The sequence below is a fragment of the Triticum dicoccoides genome, chromosome 3A (genome assembly GCF_002162155.2).
Source record: "Triticum dicoccoides isolate Atlit2015 ecotype Zavitan chromosome 3A, WEW_v2.0, whole genome shotgun sequence".
NCBI lineage: Eukaryota > Viridiplantae > Streptophyta > Magnoliopsida > Poales > Poaceae > Triticum > Triticum dicoccoides.
Window position 1 is genome coordinate 544,886,297 of NC_041384.1, and position 7,778 is coordinate 544,894,074.

The window sequence follows — 7,778 nt, forward strand, 5'->3', positions numbered from 1 at the left end:
TAAATTCACATGCAAACCACTAGTATTACTATGTAATGATAGTACAAAAAGAGTAGCAAGATAGTAGCAAACCATGTACCTTCGTAATGAACAGCTCATAGTGCCACCAATTGGATATAAAGGTTTGGAAAAAAACATGCTCCTAAGGTTGAACCAGTTGGACTTTTTGTGCAGTTCCACTAAAATCGAGCATCCCTATTTGCATAGATATTGAAAGTGTGATTACTCTAAAATTGGCACTAGTTGAAGCATAGACTCACAAATATAATCATTCCAATTTCTTAATGGGAAAAGGTAGCAAGAATGTTTCTAACCACCTGTTTGAAGTAATAAATAAAGCAACAGCGGCTGATGTCAGGAAGGCATACATAGTTTTTTCTGAAAAACTGAGCCATTCTTGACCTTTCCTCTTCTTTTAAGCAAATTTTGTGCAGTTCTACTAAAATAAAATGCCATCACCGCCTTGACAATTCAGTGACACTGTACAAAAGGAAATGACTTAACATTAGATCACGATGTCAGGTATGTAGTCGACAGGCATTAGAGACAAACATACGGACCTCCTCCGATAACATAATGAACATTAATTTTAACAAAGGTGTGACTACCTTTATCGGGATAATTTGAGTGAACTCTACACCCTTTGTTCCTTAATATAAGATGTTTTCGCGGTTCAATTTAAAGTACCCAAATGTCTAGTATTTAGAAAAACAGGTAGTAGTTTTCTTGAGCACATATCTGGGAAAGCTTGCCACACTTTATTTATGTCCATACGCTAATGCAACACCATTCGAATACTACAAATATACACTAATCCAGTGGCTAGTGCAACAATAGAGTAGTTAGTTTATTATAGGGTACAGTACAATTGTTTTACTGAACAGATTTCAATAAACTCTAGCACAGGAAGGTTTCTATAAGAATTAACAATACAAAATGTAAAGCTAACAAGTTTCAGCATTGGTATACTAGTTGTGCATGAGCATTAAACCAAATACAAAAGTCTGAAGGTAACTAGCATTATTAACTAATGACAGTATAAAAAAATTGCAAACCATGTACCTCCAAGGTAAATATCATTTCGAACTCGGGGGGACCTTAAAAATTGCTATCCCAATCTTGATAATCGATCAAACATAAAAACTTGATCGAACGAATCAAGAGAACAGTCGGAGGAGGAGGTGCCCACTCTTGACCTTTCCTCTTGTCTTCATAATTGTCTGTGCAGTTTAACCAAAATAAAATGACATCAGCGCCTTGGCATTTTGGTGACACTGTACAAAAAAACTAATTTATCTCATGAAAGTGAGGTATGTAATCTAGAAGCATTAACAGTGCAAAAATCTGAAGGTAGTAACAAGTTTCATCGTTGGTATACTGGTTGTGCAACAGCATTAGAATGCCTTAGCTGAAAAATATTTAATACATCCACAATCAACAGCTAACCCTGAAATAATCCAGTGATATTAAATGGCATTGCTTAAATTTATCGGTGGCATTAGACTGAGAGCGGCATTAGTTAAATGTGGCATCACTTTAGCAGTAGCATTGCTTGACTTGACTGCTGGTGTTATACTAACAGCAAAAAAAGTGGCAATAAGAGCATGGGAGGCCCATTCGGACAGTGGGCGCACCAGTACGATGTACCTCCATGGACGCAGAGTGGTGAGGGAGGTATGGTTGCCCAGAGCAACAAATATCCAGGCAGCATATGTGGATTACGTCCCATTTTTGTTCTCTTTAGCCACCTTTTTCCTATGTGAGGACAACAAACTGATCGACCTAGTCATTCTCTATTGCGTTGTCATGCCTTTCTACCCTTCTTCAACCAAGAGACACGAGACTCGTTCCTTAGCTACTAATTTCCCCTTTTCAACCTAGATGCGGGTTCGATGCCTACTCTCTTGGACAGTACAGTCTCCCTTCCTTTCCTTATTCAACCCAGACATGGATTAGTCTGCAGGAAGTAGGGTTTCCTTTAATAGTGCAAATTATGGTTTTCGTCTGCGTGGCCAGCAGAGCAGAGGATAGCAAATTGGGAAGATGGTGGAGTGGAAAAAGATCCATATGCAACGACGTGGCAGATGGGGCAATAGAACAAGGTTATGGTTCGAAAAGAGGTAGCATACCTGAGGGTCGGCGGGAAGTGGCTTCGCTCGTGGTCGTCGTCCTCCGCACACACTACGGCAGCGAGCTTGGGGACGGAGGCCATCCCACGCGGGCGCTAGGTCTGAGAGGACGGCCTTGTCGTCAGTGCGTGACCTCGCTCGCCGACGACGAGTGCGTCAACGCTGCACATCCTTTTCTTCCCCGGCAGATCTGTGACCACCGGTGAGGAGGGAGAGTGGGGCCGTCTTTTTTAGATCTGGAGAGAGGGTGGTAGTGTGAGAAGGAAGTGGGCAGCCCTTAGCAAGAAAGCTCTCAAGCTCCAGCCTATATATCTTTTTTATACTACTAGTACTGGAGGTGGAGTAGTGGTAGAGTAGTTTATATTTTCTCTACGTACAGTACCAGTTAGTCGTGCTTCAAAACTGATCGGCACGCCATTAAAAAAATAAAGGTCAATAACTAATGCGGCACCTCGGGCCAACGCGGCCATATTGCATTTTGCACGAGAAATTACACACCATGTTTCGTTGACATGTGGTCCCGTTCCAACATATCAGTGAGACAACGGCGAGTAGTAGGAGTATTTCCAAACGGATGTGTAGGCCGAGGCGCCTCTTCGTGAACCGTGGCAAACTCGCAACCGTCCACCAACTCTTCGCCTTTCCCTCTCGATTTGGAACTGTTGTCGCACGCTCTTCCTCTCCCTCCTCCATTTTCCTTCAGCCCTTCACCCTTTCTTCTGCCATTGTTCGATCGTCTTCTCCATGGAGGGAACAGGCCGGAAACGACCCCGTTATTATTGCCCCGATCTGAAAGATGACGTGGTGGAGGAACTCATTGATCGGTGCGACGTCATCACCTCGGCTAGCATGGCAGGTTCGTTCAAGCCCATTCTCGACTCAACTAATAACATCATTACAAAGAACCCAAGAGTCAAGGAGCGGTTTGATCTCCCCTATCTTCTTCGCGGTGACCCTGTTGACTGGCGCCGGCACGACGGAGGCCTCGCCCTATGCCACTTGATGCCGCTTGATAATGATATGTATGATGTTAAGATGCCATCGCTTGAGGGCAAGGCTTGGGCGGGTGCAAATGGAGATTGGGTTGTTTACATTGGGTCCAACTGCGAGTGGGAACTTGTGAATGTGTACACTTGTGACTGGGTTCCACTTCCAAAAATCTCAGCAGACTGCCCAGAGGTTGAGCACACCGGTATTGTACGCACGTTCAAATACGATCATGGTGACTGTCTTCTACGGAAGATAGCAATTTGTCGAGTTCCCAACCGCTCTTGGAATTACAAGAACTATCAAGTTGTTGCTATCTTCGACAAGCTTGTTGCCGTCCTTCGTGGTTCGACTCGATGGATATTGCTCAAAAATCAGTTTTTGTACACGGATGAGTACTGTGATGCAATTCAATACGAGGGCCTTGTGTTTGCTGCCACCACTCGTGGCACTATTTTTGCATGGGATCCTCGTAGTTTCGGTACGTTTGTCTTCCACTGTAATTATAATTGTTTCATTCACATGCATGCGGGTTAGCAAGTTTCCCTTTACTAATTAACCTTCTTCTTGTGTTTCCAAGGTCCTGTGAACATCCCACCACCTATACTTGAAAAGTTTTATAACCAAGGGGGAGATGACGATGTTGATGATCACGAGCATGAGGATGAGCAGCGCCCATATACTCAGTGGCGCCTGGCAACTAATTCCGATGGATCACCTCTTCTTGTGTGTATACAGCCCACCGATGATGTTACTGCTAAGGAAGAAGGTGTAGTCTCTCATGGTCGCACTCTCCGGACCTATTCCAACACCCGTTGCATGGTATTCGTGATGGATACTAGTGTGCTAGCGCCAACTCCTTCTCCCTGGTACAGAATTGATAGTCTTGGAGAAAACTCGCTCTTCCTTGGACAAAACTATCCGATGATGGTGAAAGGTGATCCATCTGCTGTTGACACAATGTTAACAGTACCATTTATGAGAAGCAACTGTGTCTATACCTCGGACATTTGGGTGCTTCCCTACCCTGGTACTGATATAGTAGGCCGCTTCAGCCTCGATGATCAGTCCTGCGTTGGTTTCCAGATCGACAATCGATGGCCCGTCCTAGAGAATCACTTGTGGTTCAAAGCAAGCGTTTCCAATGCCGAGGAATGGTTGAGTTGAAGTTCATTTCATTGCTTGTTATTTGTTGTGTGGTGAAAACTTTAGTATTTATAATGTATCCTCGTTGTCTATGTGGGTTGATGACCTGTTGTATGTAATAAAATGATATGCCTGTGATAAACTTACTAAATTTATGAATGGCTTTCGAGTCGCTTCTCTGAGTGAGTGGTGCGACGAGGCAAAAAAATATTTTCCGAATACATAATTGTACGTGCATTGCAACAGGTTATCGGATGAGGCCAATCAACAATAGTAGTACACTATTTGTACTAGCTTCACATGCTTCGCGCGTCGGGCGGGTGTTTTTACTGTAGCCATATGTTACTGTTTTCGCTGGACGTAACCAGCACCTCGAATCCTCGATACTAGTACTATATAGTAGGAGTAAGTAGTAGGAGTAGTAGGGTGGCATGGGCCCGAACAAGCATTCACGTCCAGGAGTACGGCACACGCCACCACCACGACATCCATCTGACACCATATTATTTCTTGGAGTCTGTGCTAGAGCAATCTCTTCAACCTCGTCGTTTCTCTAACTACAGCCATCGCGCGGCGGGCGAGGTGGGGGTTTGCCGATAGTCGGTTTCCTTAACTGCGGTCCCACTTGTAAGGCCAACTCCAACGCATGACCCCAAATGGACCTCCATTTTGCACGAACTCCAATGATAATTTTGACTAGAAAAGCAAGACCAAGGAAAACAAGAACCACAAGAATACATTTTACTACTCCTGTAAGTTGGATTAGTGCCTTCTCGATGCATTCATTGTTGATCTGCGGAGGCTCGATCTTGCGTGCTTCTTTCCTCTTCGAGTGTAAAGAAGTAGACGTTGCTTCCTCGCATCTAGTCTCATGTGTAGCCTCTACTCTAGTAGGAGTATCAACAAGTGCACTAATCTCATCTCTAGCCTCTGTGCTAGCTAAAAGTGATAGAACATCTACTAAATTACGCTCTATCAATATATGGATGTACTCTTCTTCCCAATACAAAAACTTGCATCCATTCTACTCCCTCCGTTGCACAATACATGCCTTCTATTTGTCAAAATATATGTGTATCTAGACATGTTTTAGTATATAGGTACATCCATTTTTGGACAAATGGAAGTCAAGTATTTTGGAACGGAGGGAGTACACAATAAATTTTTTAAGTCAGCACAACTAGTCTAATCCGAGAGCACAACCGAAGATTTGGTCGGGTTCTTCCTCCTTTTGCCGACACGTGGGACATCCAGCATCCAGGTCGTGTCATGAAAGAAAATAGAGTGGTAGTTGAAGCCACGAGATGTGCATCTTGGGTTAAACTGTAAATAGAATCTTACTACTCTTGAGTAACTCCAAAAGCGGCCATCGAAGATCTTTATTGTATTTGTTTTTCATCACCAGCACGTTGAGGTGAAAGATGTGCAGGTTCAGTGGGTCCTCTTGCGTTTTCACTGACATGTGGGGCCGCATGTGAGCAAACAGATGATGGGCTCTGCGCGTCCGCTGGCTGGCTGAGAAGAGAGATAGAGGAGGGCTAAGCACGGACTGTAGGAAATTTGTTCTACGTACCTCGATATAGGCTCGATATAGTGGGGTGGCATGGGCAGCATTCACGTCTAGCAGTACGGCACACGCCACCCACACGAGTCCCATCTGACACCCTTTTCTTGGAGTCCGTGCTACAGCCATCTCTTCTCCCTCCTATTTTCTCAGCCATCACACGGTGGGCGGGGTGGGGGTTTGCTGATAGTCGGTTTGCTCAACTGCAGTCCCACTTGTAAGTGAAAATGCAACACCGCACGCATTCCCCTTGAGCGGCGTGCCAGACCAACCGTGTGGGGGTGCGACGCGAACACAACAGGCTTTTCCTTTTGAAATCATAACTTGTAAAATTTGGTTCTGCTCCATGGCGTGACTGATAGATAGAAAATAACGATTTTTCCTAGAGTAATGAGAAGTTTGGTTTTGGCGCCGTTCATGCATGGAGTACGTACGAAAATTATGAAGTTGATGCGAAAGATAAGATAATTATTATAGTATCATATACTACTACATGGATTTGACGGAAAGATAAAAATACATACGGATCCATCAACGACATCCTCACGCCCTAGTGCGTCGGGTCACCAACTGACGTGTGAGGAGCAGCGGCATTGGCAGCGATCTCAATGTGCTTCTGAACAGTGCCGTCCAAGGTTGCCCTGTGGTCCAAGAAGGCCAGCGTTGTCAGGACCCCGATTCCAAGTCACATCAATCTAGCCGGTAACACCTCATATCACATTGCGGCCTCACGCACGGTATCCCCACGGGTGTCGCCTTACCATGGCCCAGGACCGTTTGCGCCTTTTGGCTCACGTATATGATAGTGTCGCTAGCATCCATATGACAGAGAACCCGGGCCGACATGGCTAGTCGTGAACCCAAAGCGGCATAGAACTATGGAGACAGGCATACATGAATCACATCGAGCATGTCGGTCATCAGCGTGTGAATCTGGGCTGTAGCACTGGGCTAACAGGACTCCGGGGAACCCGGGCTGTAGCGGGCTAGGCAGGACTCCGGAAGTCACCGCATGACATTTCCCCGAAGGGACAGACATAGGAACGAAGTGAAACACATGTCGGCCAGTCAAGTGTCCTGAGCAGTAGTGCTCGGCTAGCAGGACTCCGGTGAACCGGGCTGTAGCGGACTACTATGGCTCAAGGAACACTAGACTACATTTCCCCATAAGAAAGCCTTCCAAGGATAAACAACTAGATTGTCGGATCCCACACATACCAAGCATTTCAATCATACACACAATATGCTCGATATGTGCAAATACAACATGGCATCACAACAAAACTCTACAACTCAAGTACTTTATTTAAAGGCTCTAGAGAGCCATACATAACAAGTTCATACAGGTAGGGGTCACATGACCCGACACTCAAGTCATACAAGCATACAAGCACATGCAGAAGCAAATAGTCTGAGTACAGACGCTAGAAAGAAAGAAGGCTTCTCGAAGCCTGTCTATCTACATAGGGCCCTCCATGGCCAGGATCACCACCTGGGTGGCAAGTCACTCATCGACGTCGAGATCTACATAAAACCCATCGGAGGGGGCGGTGTTGTCGTCTGAAAACAGTAAATAAGAAAACATGAGTACAAAAGTACTCAGCAAGTCTTACATCCGAACCTACTATACATGCTTATTCTCAAGAATGTGGTGGAGTTATTGCAGCAAGCCATCTTTGACTCTTGGCTAAGCTATCCTACGGGACACCACTAGTAAAATAGTTTTTCGCACACGAGTCCACTAATCACCAACACAATACTCCACCGGGGACCCTCCCTCGTCATCCTACGAGAGGGCCATCCTCGGTACTCACGCTTATCTTGAGTCTTTTAGTAGTATCCATTAACTTGTCTATGAACTGTATATGCAACCAAGTAGCCCTTTACCGTGGACGCGGCTATTCGAATAGATGATGTTAACCCTGCAGGGGTGTACTTCTTCATACACGCTT